Here is an 18,026-nt window from a genome sequence, read left to right as displayed (position 1 = left end):
TGTTTGCTTGGCCACAGCTCAGAAGACAATAAGCAAGGAGGTTGGCAGTGGGGTTAAGTAAGATTTGGGATAAATTTGTAAGAATGAAGGACATGCATGGAGTGAATTTGTTCAGTCCTGGTACTGGGCAATGGAGTGGCACTCTCTGATTAGTTTTACAGCATGCCTGAGTACGGCTGCAGGAAGCGAACGGCTGCAGGTGGTTTTGGCAGTTGGCTGCAAATAATTTCAAGCCCATCTGAAGGCTCTGATTAACTGCTAGGTAGCAGTGAATATGATTTTCTTTAATATGTCTAGAATGTAAATTGGTATTAGGGAAAGCACTTTGGGGCAGGACAGATACCCGGAGGGGGTCTCACTGGGATCCTGGCTCAGCTCAACATACAAGAACATGCTAATTTCTCACTTAAGCAACTGGGATTCTAATTATGATCTATCTTTATTACAGCTTCAAAAAGGAGAGAAGCTACAGAAAGAACTTAAAACCTTGTTGAGAAAGGATGCAATTTTATGTCATTTTCTTCCCTAATAGCAGAGTATTTACATAATGTCAAAGTGAAACATATCAAACAACACTGAAGGGAAGCCCAGGTCTTGTCACTCCACAGCAGCCTTGACTGTTGTGACTTAAGGAAAGCACAGTTATCATTCAGTATGGATGAAACGCATAATTGGCAAACCTCTTGTTTTTCACGGGTATTAACCTTAACTATTTGGGTAATAAGAGGTTTATTACTGTATTTTAAAATTCTGCAATCATGTCGCTAAGATAGCAAAAAAAACCCCTGAAAATCCCAGCAGCGTTTGTATGAATATACACGTTCCCTAATGACAACAAAGAGCAAAAGTAACATTCAGCAGTTTTCTCCCTAAACTCTGCATAAAATTGTCCATGTCCTCACTATCCAACCCCCACTGCCCCGAACAACAAAACATACCAGCCATTCTTAGTGCTTATTTTCATCTCCTCCATGGCAAAAATAACCTGGTGTTTACAAATTTTTTTATCATGGTGCTTATAATTTGTGAACTGGAAATGAAAGACTATTTAACATGTATATTTCCTCATATCTATGAACAAATTATCTTTCTAGAATGAAGGTGTTGTATAGATCTGCCTGTATCTCCACAAAATTACTCAGATTGCTTTGCAAAGCCCCATTCCTTCACGCAGACTGAGGACTCCCGCACAGGATGAATGGGATTTTAATTTCAAGCAACTACATTTCTATCACCAAAACCATACATGCAGCCAGAGAAAAACGCTTTGTGTTGGCTTCTGTTCTGCACAAAACATATGCTCTCTCGGCAAAAAACAGACTATAAAGGTTAGCAAGCATCCCGGCTTTCTGCACAGCAATTTTCTCCCACTGATGTGCTTCATCAGCCAGGCTGTTAAAAACATTCGCCCACCCAATCTCTGCATCTCTGTACCTGCTCAAATCTCACGTGATCGATGATAAGCAAGAAGGACGACTACCACCCCAAAAAGTGAAGGATAAGCCTGTTTCACAGTTCAAATGTAACCCTTTGCAGCAAGAATCATCCACACTGGTTTGTAGTATCCCTATTATCAGTTGCCAGAGCACTGAAAGAGGATTAGAGAATGACTTGCAAGTTTGGCATAGATATGAAATGAATTAGTGAACTGAAAGCACTTTTGGTTCTGTCTTTGAAAGTACACTCTATGCTAGCGTTCTTCTCTGGGACAAAAAAACCCCTGTGGGGCATGGAGCCTGGCCTGGCAGCATCCAGGCTCTTCACTACCCTTGGGGGCCCTTGACTTCAGCAAGGACAGAGAAAATGCCAGGTCTTACCTCTACTTACAACCATGAACTTTTGCCCCTTCTCCAGGGAGGCTGTGGAGACTTGTTGCTATATGGGCAGATGTGTCCAAGATGCTTCTCCTCTCAAACCAGTGTTGAAGATTGCTGTACTTCCATCTGCTCAGTGTGACCTCACCAGTGCCACACAAACAGGCCTCCTTATGAAATATCCATCTTTTATTAAAACCACGAGTTACAGGGTGGAAATATCACTGATTCAATTTACGAACACTAGTAAATGAAGGCACTCTTTTATGACTGCAGCATCCTTTAGGTTTCTGCAACAACTACTGTTCCTTTCATGGATACGTATGTGCTCCACAGGCTTCTACTTCAGTGCCTGAGAGTGCATACAGAGTGAGCTGTGAGCAAGAAATAAGCTATTCTGTAGCTACAGCATACTGGGATGATGAATCAAGATTAGGAAGCAAAAGACGTTCTTAAGCAGCCCTTACTTCAGATTTATGTAAACATGACCAATTTCAAAGGTGGGCCAGCAAAGGAAAAACACACATATTTCAAAACATTAGCAACAACTAGAGCTGTTTCTTTGTGAAGGCATGTATGCACCTTAATAAACTTGTATGTCCCCATGAAAACCTCTAGCAGCATAAAGCCAATTATTTCAGGTATGGTTTCACATTACACTTAATCCAATTTAAGTGTGAAGCTGCTGCCAAAGAAGGATTGTACCCTCCTTCTTCACTACAGTTACATCAGATGAAGCATAGCAAGTTGTACTCACACACCACTTCTGATCAGGGAAGAATAGAAGTGGTAAAAGTGCTCAGAAAGACGCTGTGTGTGTATGATGGTGTCTGTCAAAAATTTAGAGAGGAACAGTGTGGCCAGCAGGACCAGGGCAGTGATTGTCCCCCTGCACTCAGCACTGGTGAGGCCACACCTCCAATTCTTGTCCAGTTTTGGGCCCCTCACAAGAAAGACACTGAGGTGGCAGAGCATGTCCAGAGAAGGGCAACAGAGCTGGTGAAGGGTCAGGAGCACAAGGCCTGTGAGAAGCAAGTGAGAGAGCTGGGGGTGTTTAACCTGGAGAAAATGAGTCTCAGGGGGAATCTCATTGCTCTCCACAACTGCCTGAAAGGAGGGTGTTGCCGCCAGGTGGAGGTCAGTCTCTTCTCCCAGGCAACAAGTGACAGGACCAGAGGTAATGGCCTCAAGTTGTACCAGGGGATGCTTAGATTGGATATTAGGAAAAGTTTCTTCACAGAAAGGGTTGCAAAGCACTGGAATAGTCTGCTCAGAGAAGTGATTGAGTCACCATCCCTGGAGGCATTAAAAAGACACATGGATGTGGCACTTAAGGACACGGGTGGACTTGGCAGTGCTGGGTTAATGGCTGGAGTTGATGACCTCAAAGGTCTTTTCCAACCTAGATGAATCCAGGATTGTTCAAATGCCTAACATCACACCCATGGCTTTGCTCTTTGCTTCTTAATGCAATGATTTCTGCTGGAATGGCCTATTTAGCACGCATTTGGCAACAACAGACAGATTGGCATGAGCAGCAGAAAGAACAAAAAAAATCCTGTTTCTGTCCTCAAAATAAATTGCTCACTTTGTCCTCATTGAGAGGGTACGCACTATGTAAGGCTTATAAATACAAAAACAGAAAAAACTTCACAAGACGGAAAAGGATGAGGAAAGAACTCAACATAATCCCACATCTAAATGTCATGTGAACACCCAACACACAGCTAGAAATATCTAGACTATTTAAAAATAAACAGTAAACCACCTTCTCTCAACACAATCTTATTTTCCTTCTACTGCTTTTGAGAGACTTTAAACACGTAACTATGACACAAAGTTCAAAAAAGCCTCAGCCTGAGGAAGTCCCACCTCCTTTAGGTACGCTTTTATTCTACTGAACTGACTGTTTAGGTCTGAGAAAGTAAATTTCAGCCAGAGACTAAAACTCCAAAACAAAACCATCCTGGTTGCAAAAACTCAGACTGCGCTACAAAACATTTCTCTCCCAATACAAATATACTTTTTGAAGCTTTTCTAGAGTAGAATTTGTTTTTAGTTGAATATTTTAAGCAAATTGCATTCTTTATAATTAAAAGACTGCAGTCTGTGTGTTAACTAAAAATACTTCAGAATGTCTTTTAAAATAGAATATCCTAGCACCATTCCTTTAGCTTGTAAAAAAGCTCACATTTAGGAAAAGACTTAATACACAAAGGCAGTCTTTTCTTTGCAAAGCAAAGCTCAGGCCAGTAGTACCAGTCTGTGTCAAATTTAGTAAACAATAATATTCTAGATAAAAATGCACGTTGTGCTAGCCACAAATCAAGTATTAAACTATCAGTATATGAGATTTATTTGTACATTGGTACAAAAATCGGACTCTTTTCAGTTTATTACTCCATAACTCCTAAGCAAAAATGAAGCATAAGTACTATAAAACATACACAAAAACAAATATGCACAATCGGAGTTGTAATATATTTGCATTCATACTAACCTATTTACAGAAAATTCTGGGTTTGAGATGCTGCTCTCATGCCTAAGCATGTCAACTGGGAAGAGATTTGCAAAACAAACTATCTTCTGCGAACATTCTCTAATCTCCAGCAAACTGCAGGTTTTCACAAAACTTCCTGACTAGTATGTGCTACCATATGTCCTTGCTGTTTGGTCTCATTACCTTTCACTTACTCCTTGAACTCCACTTTTGCTTTTGTCTTTTCCTGCTTTTTTGTAGCCTGATGTTTCCTTTTTCTTCATAACAGCACAACAAGGAGTTAGGTTTCCAAAAGCTATAGGAACCATAGCTGAAGTAGCTGCTTGAGCAGTACAGTTTTGTGACTAATTCCGATTTTCCTTCTCAGTGTAATGTGCTTTTTACTTAACAATTAAGGGAAGGCTCTGGCATGGCTGGGCACTCTACCTCACAAATTTTGTTCTGACCACTCCATGCTGCTATCATTACAGCTTACCTTCTGCTGTGTAGCTGGGTTATTTACTTCCTTGCAATGACATTTTGCTGGCATGGTGAAATACTTATCTCTGAGGTTTACTTGGCTCTGAACGCCTGATCTCAATGAGGTCTGAAGTGCACCATCTTTTGGTCTCATTGGAGGTGATAAACCAAGTATGTAAATTGTGTAACTGCACCCTACAACGTGGCACTCGGCCTGGCACACAGCACGTCTGTACAGAAACATTCACTTGTGTGTGCAGCTTTGTTTAGCAAGGTAAACTTACCCAAACGTGACAGGCTGCAGAAATATTCTGCCCTCACTTAAAAGTAAACAAGTAATTTAAGCTTTACTAGTCAGGCGTCTGCTGGAAATCAGATGATTATCAAATGTGTAATTTCCACCTCAAACAAAATCCACCATGTGACAGGCATTTCTAGGCAAGCTCAAGATGTGCATGCAAAACTTGTTGCTGGAGGTATCATTCTTCATGGGACGAGCAGGAAATCTTTATCACTATCACATGTGCCAGCAGGAAGCATGGCTAAACTACATTTTACCCTTTCAAGACTCAGAGTTAAGTCCTAAGACACTCCCTCCCAACAGTAAGCTTTTAGAAGACCACCAGTTCATGTGACCGACTTCAAACCAACAAGTTGTCTATATCCACAATGCCAAAACTTAAATGAAACATATTCTTTTTCCTCCCAACTGTGAGGGTAAACATTTGGATAATCAAAAAAAAAGATGGGAAAAAAATTCCCAACGAAACACAGGATCTTGTTGGCTGTCTCTGGAGCACACCTGAGTGCATGTGTTGGCTCTGCTGGCACTAGGCAGCGTTTCTGTCTGTACTCACACACCTCTGCCACCACAGTGTCCCAAGCTACGCTGGCAGGTGAATCAATGGCACCACACCAAGAGCAAGAAAGCAGGCAAGCGAAGGAGTCCTTTGAACTGCATTTCCTCTCCCACATGCCCCAAAGCTACTGGGATAGCATTTTCTGCCCGTATCAGTGGTTATCTGTTGCCCATTTGATAACACGCTGGCTTCATCGCTAATGCCAGCAAGTCTGCAGTAGTGGAAACAGAGACTCAATCAGCATCCGTCCCCCCATGCCTGTTTGTACCAGGAAGGGAATAGAAGTTAAGAGACCTGGTTGCTCCCATCCATGCAGATACTGAGTGCAGGTAACTGGTGCAAAGCATGGGGTCACTCTCAGATATGGCTTCTTCAAAGTAATTTGCAAGATAATGTAATCCAAGACACAACCAAGACCTGTACTACCAGGTAGGAGTGTAATTCTTAATCCTGCCATAGATTAAAAGAATCTGGGCTACTTTTCAGCAAATTAAACATTCCAGAAAGGTTGAATGCAACAATTTTCAGAATCTGTTTTTACTAAGACCTTTATTCACCCAATCTTTTTTACCTTCTGTGGGCCAGTAAATCAAAATTGGGCCTAAATTAACATTATTTTAAACCAGATTTAAATTTTCAAGTGATCCAGTCAAAGCACAATATTAAGCCCATCTTTATTCAGTTCTTGATTGTTGAGCCTATTAGCACAGCACATTTCTGTAAAAAACACTTCTTGCTCTAAAACTTTAGCTACAATGAATGGATGCAGATTTTCCATTGACATTTTTTGTGGTTTTGTGGTTTTGTGTTTTTTTTAAATGGGAAACAGTTGGTTTCTGAGAATCTCCTCTCCGGTTAACAACAGAAAGGTATTTGGAAATGGCATCTAATGAACAATAATTGAGCTAACCCACATGCTTCATGACGAACTCAAAGTAGAGCTAGACACAAACTTTTTTTGCTAAAAACTGCTCCAATTATCATTAATTCTGGAACTGCCTGTTTTTCCTGACAATGCTCACTGATTACAAGAAGGTACTTGCAGTCTCCAAACCCACCTCATGTCATGCAGTTAGCAGAGACACTTATACCTACTAAGTGAAACAGCTGGCTGTTCAAACAACACACAAGATAGCATTGGACAAAGTAGGGAGTCCTTAAAAGCTGCTGTTTACCACCCACCACCACTTTAACTGTAGAGGAACTGGACAACTCCAGCCACCATAAAAGAGCCGTGTACATACCCCACATCACATACACAAGCAGTCACAATGATGCAGGTATGGAGAGCCTGCCTGCTAGACTGAGGCCCATACCAGACAGTTTATAGAAGACGCTGTAGAAAACTAACACTGCATTCAGATTTCACCTGTGGATCCAATAAGTTCAGGTGTTTGTGTCGTCTAGACAACCCTGAGAGGGCTAAATCATACTGGGTACTAAATGCCCTGGGTTTTTGCCCTGAAACATCCATGGTGGTCAAGGAATTTTGACACTACTCTTATGTAGCAGTAGGATTTCGCGGTGTGAACTTGAGTCCCCTTCATAGACTTCAGGATACAGGGAAGCAAAGAGGAACGAGAAACAATCCAAAAAACCAAAAGCATAATTAGTCAAAGTTGCATCCCTTCTCCAGGAGAATGAGCTTCTTCTCATCTTACTGCTGCAACTGGTTTTAACTGGACTTGATTCAAGAACAGTCCATGCTTATCACACACAATTTACATCACTGCAGCACTGTAGGCCAAGGGGTCACAACCTCTCGTTGTGCCTAAACCAAAACAGAACTCTGAAGTTACCACGGTGCAACTCTAGCACAGCACAATTACAAAACCATGCATCTACCTTCAAATACCTCAACAATGGCATGCTTCCAGCTCAGACTCTAGCAGATGGAGAAAGGCTGACTTAGATTTAAATACATTAATGACCATCAAATACTCAAACCCTTCCACCTGTCCCATGTGCTAGTGGCTGTGGCAAGTACAGGAGGGTTTATCAGCTGCTGTCCAGAGAGAAGAAGCAGCGGGAGTGTGACCAAATGAGGATATGGCAGCTGAATGAAGCTCCCAAAAAGCAGTCTTCTTACAGCCTTTGTCATCAGATCACACTATAGCAACTGTCCATAAATCCAGGACCAAAGCCTTATTCCTCTATAAGTGTGGGATCTGGACAATCAGAAAGACAATGACTCTTTTAAATCTACTTTCTCCAGGGCTGTACCACCTGAGATTGGACAAAAATTTTTCCTCTCCATACAGACATGTGGTGAGCTATACATGGCAATAGATGGCAGAAGAGATCCTTCTGAATACTGGAGACAGGTGGTGCCACCCTTCCTTTGTCCTGCAACAGTTCTTAAAAATTCCCATTCTGGAGTAGCTTCATTTCTAGTCTAAGAACATAAGTACTGGTACTTCAACATTTGACTGCTCCAAGTTGTACTCCAGCTGTGTCTACACTGTGCCATATTGCACATTGCATAAAGCCACCCAGGCTAAGCCTTCAAATTCATCAGTCCACACGGGAATGAATCTAACAACAATGCTGCAGACTGTGAGTCCTACAAATGCTCCTGCCAAAGTCCTGGTTATTGCTGACACCCTCAACACCACAGCCAACAGCATTCAGCTGGGCCAGCTCAGATATGCTCACAGAAGCCACAAATGTGCATAGTAATGCAAAAACAGCCTCATTTGGAAGGAACAAGAAACAGGAATGTATTCCAGAAACCCATTTTGGAGGGGGCTGTGTCCTGAATACATCTCTTTCCTTGCTGTTCTTTGGGCTATGCATGCTGCAGGGGTTGCTCCCTAGAGACAGTTTATGATACTTGAAAGACAAGTTGACTCTTTGGGACTGAGCTATAGTGGGAGTCACTGCACTGGTGTGAAGCAGTACCAAGCACCAGCTGATGAGTGCTGATTTCACCAGTACCATAAAAGCTACAACAACGTCCCACTTGTACACGGCTTACTTCTGCTCCTGCACCCATGCTCTAGGAGCCATTTCTCTTCTGCAGCATTCTTCGCCTCAAGCTGCTACCTGGCTCTCTTCACCAGAGTGCTCTGCAAACTGCTTACCAAGCACAGCTGAGCACAGCTACCTACAAAAGCACTTGGCAAATGGAGACTAGGGTTTCTGGCTCCTGTATCCAGAAGTGAGGGCTGCCCCTCTGTTCTAGCAGTGTGACCCAAGATTCCTACTCCTTAGCTTGAGCCAAACCCATCATGCCATACCAGGAAGTTTTACAGGAAAAACATGACCAAGGAGTAACTTTAAGGCAGGTCTGCCATTTTATGCTGTGCTGCTGCACAGAGAAAAGCATCACCACATGCTAGAAAGTTAAAATGCAAAACCACAGCAGCAGAAAAAAGAATTAAGGAACTCATTTACATTTGCTTGGTTTTTAATAATCACTATCAGATGTTTGAGTGTGTACTATGTCTGCAAACTTCTCTTCAAGAAGAAAACCACAAGAACAAAGTTATTTTTTCACATTAAACCCTGTCCCTTGTGCTGGAAGTAAACAAGGTTGAACTCCATGCTAACAGACACCTTCTCCACTGGAAGGAGGATGCAATTTCCAGTTCACTTGCATGGTCTCCACCTACTGGTAAGGAATCTGTCAAGGTCCTGCTGCCAGCACTTGCTGAAGGTGGAAGAATGAAGCAACCCTCACAGTCTTTTAATATTCAGGTAAAGCCAGTGTGGTAAAGCCAGTGTGGGAAAGCCTAGGGGCACAAAATGGTCTCCCCTTCCACTTCACTGCTCTGCAACACACCATGCTGCTGTCTGTGTGGAATTACAGGAAACTTTGTTATCTACCACAGGCTTGGATTATTTTCAAAAGCATTTTTGACCCCTACAAAAAGATTTCCCACTCTATGAAAGACAGTCTATACAATGTTAAAACCTGCCCATTTTGAGAAAACTTGAGCATTGCCCCCTATTTAATTACAGAGAAGTCAAAACTACTTCTAGCACAATACACTGTGCAGCTTCAATAATCTTCTAGTATATTATTTTCAGTGTTTTCAGACATCTGAGGTACCTCTGCAAAACCTGTTCACTTCCCAGTTCCCAAGCGGGAGGCATTAAACAAAACCAGCACAGTTCAGATGACAGAGCTTCCCACTTCCTTACTCATGCAATACCTGGGCACTACCCAAACTCCTGGTCTCTGATCAATTTGGAGATGCTCTTTGTTCCCTATGATATGCCAAATAATACCAAACGTATCAGCAGCTCCCTCCCTAGTAATTTGACCAGCTGCTAAAACTCAAGAGGATGGAAAATCAAAGCCATGCGACTGAAGGAAAATTCTCTTTTCACTTCGAGCAGCCTTTTCTCTGCAACTGTGCTTTAAAAAAAGAAAAAATTGTTTTACGGACCATTTCATTCTTGTTTTCCGATCTCAAAACAACACGCGTACCTCAACTCTAGCAATCGTTCACCTTTGCCCTAAAAGCAACTTGCACTAGCCAGAAAGCCACAGATTACTTCTGGCAGAAATGTCAAAAATAACAGTGCATGGATCATTTTAGCCATCATCTGAATGGCTGAGAAACTTCCTGTTCAATTAAGCCCTGCATTAATCCCTAGCATTTGAATACAATTTTCCATCTACTGGCAGGAAGTGATAAAAGTTGCATGGTCAGTAGGTTGTGGGCATTTTAACCTCTTACAGAGGTTGCAGATTGCAATTTAACCACACCTGAAACCACGTATCTGCATTTCCTATGGGGACAGCCTTTACAAGGCTCCTCTACCATCTGGCTATTACCAGGAACTCGACATTTCTCTTGTAAAACTACAACATTTAGATGCACAGTGAGGAAAAAAAAGAAAAGAGACACAAGATACCCTATATCTGCTGCACAGACTTTATTCTGATAAGCAGCAAAGTGATCACTTTTGCATAAAACACCCATCAGTCACATTTACTGTCTTGCCAAAAAGGATTACTAAACAGAAACATGCAAGTGAGCTATCAGGGGAAGGAAAGAAAAAATAACAATCAGTATATTCCATTATGTTAATCCTATGCTATTCTTACATAATTCTGAATTCCATTATGTTAAACCTATGCTATTCTTATATAACTCTGGAGATAAAATACAAATTTTAGCAGGTACTGTCTCTACTTTCTGGTCTCTTTTCCTTCATCAATGTAATTTTTTGCATTGAGTTTCCCTTGGAAGGAAACCACGACCCTCTCCAGGCTTCCTCCCCAGGAGTCAAACAGCCCATTCTTGCAAGTCAATCAGGCAGATGCAGTCAATTGTCCCAGTAACTCTGTTCATGCCTTCTTTCAAGCCATGCCACATCCTGCTACCAGTCAAACTGGCCTGAAAAGGAAAGGGGCCATTCACCTCAAACCTCTTCTTTACATAGATGCTAAATCCTATGAGAGGGGGCTGGCTGGACTGCCAGAGCACGCTGTCTTTCTCTTCCTCCTGAATGCCAGAAAAAGTAGTTGGGAACTAATGATATGAATGGAAACTATGGTAACGATTCCTGTGCCACCACAATCTATAGCCTTCCCTGCAGACTCTCTTTCTTTACCTGCAGTAGTAAGTATTCAATACTCTGTTGCTTCTTGTCACATGTGTCACATTCCCCCGGCCCTGGAGACTCCAGTAAAAAGATATGGTGCATATCGAGCTCATTTCAGTAGCAGGTAATCATAGTAAAAAACCCACACAGACACACACTAATTGTGCGTACACACCATGCATCTGTCCAGGAAGTGAAAAAATACAGTCCCTCTGAGAAGACTTTGTTCACAGAAGAGTGAGATTTATCAGTGCTTCTTCCCTAACACCCACCTTAATTTTAGTTTTAAGATACATGGCAGTACATGAGCAGCAGGACACCTGACATTTGATGATACAACCCAGATAAACTAAGAGCTTGATGATAGTGGAAGGAGAAAATCATGTTCCTTCTGGTTCTGCATCCCACTGTGCACTCTGACCAGGAAGTAATGGGAAGGCACAGTCCACGTGGGGGGAGGACACAGGGAGTGGGACCACACCTTTCAGGAGCAGCAACTGCTGCCTCACCTGCATCTTCCCACCCTAAATGAGCGGGTTCAGTTTGGTTTAAGCTGATCTCAGAGAGGCTGCTGCAGAAAAAAGGTGTGGTATGTGTTCTTCCCTTCACCTCCAGCCACACGCTCCTGCTTATGCCAGCACTAGAGCTCCTGAGACCCTATAATCAGCTGGGTGAGGAAGTCAGTCTAGCTGAAAATTAATTTATAGGTTGGGTTTTTTACTTTTTTGGGTTGGGTTTCATAAGCACAGAAGTGCTTGTGCTGGCACAAAAGAGGTGGCAAGAACACACTAGAGGGAAGAACAGGACTGCCTTTTCCAGCAGCAGCTCGCATTAAGATCACCCTATGCTGACTGAGAAACACATTAGTTACTGAACTGTAAAACTTTAACAGAAAATGTGCCTGGAAGCAATGCCAGTGTCCCCTTCACTGTCAACCCTTTTGCAACAAGGAGCCTAGTTTCCACCAAGACAAGCAAGGGAGACAAATTTGGGTGGGCTTTTTTACTTGATAACCTTGGGGGTTTTTTAAGAGTTCTTTTGAAGTAATGAAAAGGTCTGATTTCCATCACTTCTGCACCCATGAGCAGATCACCCACTACCTTCCCTGTATCATCACAAGCAAAGCCCCAGCTTACAAACATTTAAATAGAAAGGAGGGGGTGGCATTCCAGATGCTGCCTATGCTGACAGTGACACTGCACAGAAGTGCAGTGAGCACTTTCTAGGTGCCCCATGGGCAAAGCAGCTCCTCTGGAAGTGTCCCTGAGGTGTGGCTGCAAGGCCCTGGCACTGATCAGCTGTGCCCAGTCTGAGGGGACACCTGACAGCAGGAGTGAAGGAATGGCCTCAAGAGCGGGCCACTTGTAACTTCCAGGAACACATACTTGCAACAACTCTAGGGTCACATTCAGTAGACATCTCCATTAGTCTAAACAAGCTCTAATAACTAATTTCACACTTCAAGAGGAGACCATCTTCAGCCATTTTAACCTGCTGGTAACCTGCTCTGTGACAGGCAGCAATGTGCCTCCTTCCTCTGACTACATTATGTTAGAAACTCAACAAGCCACTGAAGTAATTCCTGCTGTGTATGTACACACACACACCAGCCTGCTCCACACCTCTGACATCTCCTCTCAAATGTGAATCATGACAACCAGCCTCAAACGTGATAGCCCCAACGCTCACCTTGCTCCTCGCTGGGCCTTTGTTTTAGCTGCAACCTGATCCTCCAAAACAGATTGAATGCCTAAGCTTAAACTTCTTTCCAAATCTGTGTTTTTCAGAGTCTCCTTGCAAGAGAGATGTTCCTGTCTATCGCTACAGCTGGCTCTCAAACCCCAATGGAGTCCAAACAGCCTCTGTCACAGCCCATCAGCAGCATCCATTCAGCCCTGTCACTTGCAGCTCTGGCTCTGAGGGACAGGAGGCCACTCACCAAGGAAACTTCACATCACTAAGCACAGTAAATTTGTACGAAAACGCCCAAAACCCTGGGATGCTTCCCGGCACCTTCTCTCCTCCTCAACTGCACTGAGTCAATATTTGGTCACTGATTTACTGGCAGTCCTCAGGCAAATCACTTTTGTATCCCTTTTCCAGGCTAAAATTAGACATTGACTGAAAGAGGGCAGGCAGAAGGATTAAAATCCTATGAAAAACAGTATGTGCACACCCACGCCGGCTTGAATCAGATGCGGTCCTGAGGTCAATTTGCCACATGGCCGTACAAAAGGTCGTGACAAGAGTGCTCCCACACAGGAGTGGCAAGAAATTGGCAATTACTTCAGCTGGGACTGCTGGGGAACATTTGATGAACTCGACACCAGTTCACTTAGTTCTCAAAGGCTGGGCACTTGAAAGGCAATTGGTGAGAATGCCACACAAAACCCCACCAAGAACGGAAGAAGTGAAATTAGAAAGAACACTTGGGCAGCAAGAGAAAGCAGGCAATAAGGCCAGGAGCAATAGAGAAAATAAAACATTGTGAGGGAATGCAAAGAGCTGTCGGTATGTTCAGGAAAAGTGGAAGTCACCCAAAAATAAAATTGAAATCTTGTGAGGACCAAGGATGGATGACGAAGGAGAGAACGGCAATGCAGCCACAACATGCCTGATTAGAAAACTGCAGAAATCTGACAAAACACGCAATCCTTTTCATACCCAGCCAACCACTGAGCCACAGGTAAACAAATATGTGGAGGATTTCACAAACCCCTCGAGTATTTTCTTGGTTTAAAATTATATTAAATATGGGTTCAGTAGCTTGGGTTACTGTTCAAAATAACAAACAAATGCAACCACAGCGGGTTCTGTGAGCGACTGCCCTTAGCACTAAAGAAATCTTCATAGCTTAAAGGTGAGAATTAAGTCAACAAAGTCAACAAATAAAATAAATGCATCTTTTATCACACCATTACCAAGGGAAGACAATGCCAAAAGGCAGAACTAGAGATGCTTCTCCTGAGGCCTTGCTGGCAACACAAGACTGCCCCAATTTAATTTAAGTTTTGTTAAATCAGTTCAAATCCATGTGGACTGTTATGGGTTAAGAGTAGGTTAAACCAGTGCCTTGTTGACAGATAAATCAAAAAGACAGCCTGTCCACACAGTCTCTTGTGCCAGTTTAACTTCATTAATTTAAAAGCTGCATCTTAATTTATCTTAACATAAGCCGTCTAAAAATCTCAGCAAAGCACCACCACTAAGACCTGAATGATTTTGGATCAGTAAATCCAAAATCCCTTCTAAAGCTATACCAGATTCCAGCCCACCTTCCTCACAACCTGCTATTTTCTGTGGTGGTTTCCTACTGCAGACAGAGGCAGATTTTGCCTTTAGAAGAAATTTAAACTGCAATTCCATCTCCAAATATTCAAATTCTATACTTTGGAAAAGGTAATGACTCCAACTTCACATTTTGAATCTATATGGACAGTATTAAAACCACACCAAACAGAGACATCCCTGGTCTCATACAGGGTTCAAAATCTAAGTAAGAATTTTGCTAAACATGCTCATCTATATTTTTGTGCATTCACCAGGGCTCTCTCCCTACCCACGAGGGACTCCTCACAGCCAGCTCCAAAAGTGTTCTTGCTCCTCCATACATTGTTACATACAGCTGCAAGATCAGAAGATACACTAGAAATAACTGGGTCACTAACAGTATCTCTCTTCACAGCCATTGCGTGACCTTAAACAACCTGACATGACTGATGTGGTCAACAATACTTTAAGCTAAATAAAATTAAACTATATGGGTAAGTTTTGCTTATTCAATGTTTTATACACGCATATACATGCACACACACATGCACACATGCTATGCATATGTATGTTATCTGCAGTGAAAAGCCATGATTGGAGACAAACATCACAAATATGAATAGCTGATTTTTAGATTACTATAATAAGCTTAGCAGAAAGTATTTCATAATTTAATGAGATAATAAACTGTCATAATTAAAGCTGCATTTTACATACCTTTCCCCTTCCCCAAGGGGAAAGGAAAGCTTTAAAAGCAATCAAAAATCAAAACTAAACACTCCTCCAGATTTAGGAACCCATCCTACCAAAACTGGTGAGCTAAACACCTTAATACCTACAAAACATGGTTCTGAGGGAACTGAGAGTTTCAGACCATTTCCAGCTTTAGCCATTTAAGAAAGGCTTTCTAAATCCAAAAGAAACCAGTGGAATGCCAACACCCTCAAAGTGCAGATGCAAAGCAAAGCAGCTGTTGTAGCTCACATATTCGCTCAGCATTGGAGTGTCAAATTAATGACTACTCAGTTTCATTGAACAGTTCCTTTAGAAGGATTTAGCAGCCAATTATTACATACAATCATTTCCCTGAAGAAAGGAGGTTTTAGGAGGAAAGCCAGAAGTGGGGGAAAAAGAGGACAGTGAGCTTTATCATCTTCTACAAGCCAAAAGCAGCAGAGATGATCTGTGGTGTGAAACCCCACCACTGTGCCCATGAGGTTCCCTGGGTCATAGGGAACAAGCAACAAGTCAGGGCAGCTCTTCCTCTACACCCCTCTCTCAGCAGATAACAGAGAATTCTCAAGAGGTATTTCTTGGCAAGGTTTTAATGTTCTGCATTCCACTCAACGAAGGAAAATCATGCTCAAGGCACTGTCTTTGGAACAGCTACAGCTGATCCAGAACATCAACCTCCCCCATCCAGACAGATGCCATGAAAAGTGAGATACGTCAAAAGTTAGGGTTTATCGTTATTTAAATGAATCATTTGTTCTACTACAGAACAAGGTGGTACTCTCCCCTCCCTTGACTTACATGCTTCTAGATAAGAAATACGAATAAAAACTATGGCACCTCAATTTACAGAGTCTCAGAAACAACTCCTGGGGGGGGAAAAAATAAAAACTTATCAGTCTACAAATACTGTGAAAGTAGCAGTATAAATAGGAAAATTTAATGAATTAGCTTCATAATACAGCAGGGTTACAGCACCTACATGTGCTGAACCCAAGTTTCCTCATGCTAAGAGCAACTTGATGCAGAAGCTGTGGTACTCAAATGAATTTGTTCATGAAACAGAGGATGTTCATAACCTGCAGAAATGTGTCATTTGTGTGTCAGGTGGTGGGATGCAGCAGAGAGAAGGAATTCTTCAGGAGAAGCAGTGAAGAGTCTACAGCACGTGAAATGCTATTCCACAGCAGTACTGATGGATTGTAACTGTTAACAATGGGGACTTTAGAAGGCTAAAGTAATCAGCTGTCCAAAAGAAATACCTACGTTTTTTCATACCATCTCCAAGAAAAGAACAGCTATTCCCTTATTCTTATTTATATTATTTGTTATATTTATCTTATTTATATTTCCTATTGTATAAGAAATATAAATCTGCAAGAAAAAATAAAGCCTGAGGGGGAAAACGAAACAAATCAAACACCTTCAAAAACTGAAAGTCTCACACTGTGAATTCCAGCAATTCTGCCTAACACATGGCACTGGGGGGCTCTGGGATGCCACCACTCAAGGGCTGGTTGCTGCAGATGTCAGTAAGCAGTTTGTTTTCATCAATAACATAAGATGCCTGTAGCATCACCAGTTTTACTATGTTCATTGTTTATTAGAAAACACAACTGTCTTATTTGTTATTAGCTGGCATTTCTCAAGGTTCCCTGCCTTTATTTTTCTCTCCCTAGTATAAATGAGCACATTTGCAATAGTACAAATAATACAGTCTAAGGAGAAAATGAAGCTCACACTGTGGGATGTTCGTTGTGTGAAGCCAGAAAATTTAAAGCAGTGATAAATGCATTAAGTTACATTTCACATATCATTAAGTAATGCTGAATTCTATCCTTAGAACACCCAACTTGACAATACAGCCCTCCTAACAGAGGGGTGATCGCCCAGCAGACATGGCAAAGCACCGTGCTGCATTATATAACAGCATTTTCCAGAGGAATGAGCAGAGCACTTTCTGTGATGCACGGGGAGCACACAAGCTGTCACTGTGCACTCAGCAGCCTCTTCTACAGGGACTGTGCAGCAGAACCAAGTCGCTTGTAGGTGTATTAAAAGGAAGAATAAATGACATTCAAGTGACATCCATGTTTTGAAATGCAGGTAGTGCCCAGCATCACTGCGTTGCCTAATTAAAATCCACAGGACCTCAAGGCAACACCCATCCAGAGGTAAAGGACTCTCACAAAGGCACCTCAGGTATCACTTCTGCCTTCCTATCGAGCTGGTAGAGCACTGCTCTGCACTGCGACACCCGCTTTCTGCACCAGCTAAGCACCATGATTTATATGTGTCAGCATTCATATGGAGGGAGGGGAGGGCAAAAAGAAAAGAAACACAAAACCCCATCTAATCTCATATCTCATCCCACTTAAGAACTTTCAAGGGCTTTTCAGCTGATGAGGTGTGCTGCTGGCATTGAGTATTGCCAGTGCTCAGACCTTCTTGCTCTGTGTTTCATCCACCCCAGTATTGTAGCTCAAAATCTTCATAAATCCTCCCTGTTATATTCAATCTGGAAAATAACCAGTGTGACACAACGCTTTGGAACTTTTCATTTCTACACTCATTAAAATAACTAAGGAACTGAGACTGACATTGGGCTTTTTTTGTGGGGTTTTCCACATCCTCGTTAAGAGGTTCCCTGGCTGACATGACTCAGAAATTTAGAGTTCATTATACAGAACCACTGAAATTAGTATTCTGTTCATGGGCTTAATAGGTATTTAAGCAATGTAAGAGACAGGTTTTGTTTTGTTCTTTTTTAATTGATAGAATAAACTGTATTCAAATGCTCAGAAAGTCTCACTTGTCTGAGAAGCAGAGAGA

At 42.1% G+C, this 18,026-nt stretch overlaps 1 protein-coding gene across 2 annotated transcripts in view; it reads right to left on the bottom strand.

The window, feature by feature from the left end:
- JARID2 (jumonji and AT-rich interaction domain containing 2) overlaps positions 1-18,026 on the bottom strand; it is a 213,795-nt gene that overhangs the window by 62,018 nt on the left and 133,751 nt on the right. The gene's annotated exons all lie outside the window — the stretch shown is intronic.

This window comes from Corvus kubaryi, unplaced genomic scaffold, assembly GCF_017639235.1.
Source record: "Corvus kubaryi isolate FWS band 111438036 unplaced genomic scaffold, C.kubaryi_AGA036_p1.0 69, whole genome shotgun sequence".
NCBI classification, from domain to species: domain Eukaryota; kingdom Metazoa; phylum Chordata; class Aves; order Passeriformes; family Corvidae; genus Corvus; species Corvus kubaryi.
Note: the sequence above shows the minus strand (reverse complement) of the source record. Positions and strands in the feature narration are given on the sequence as shown.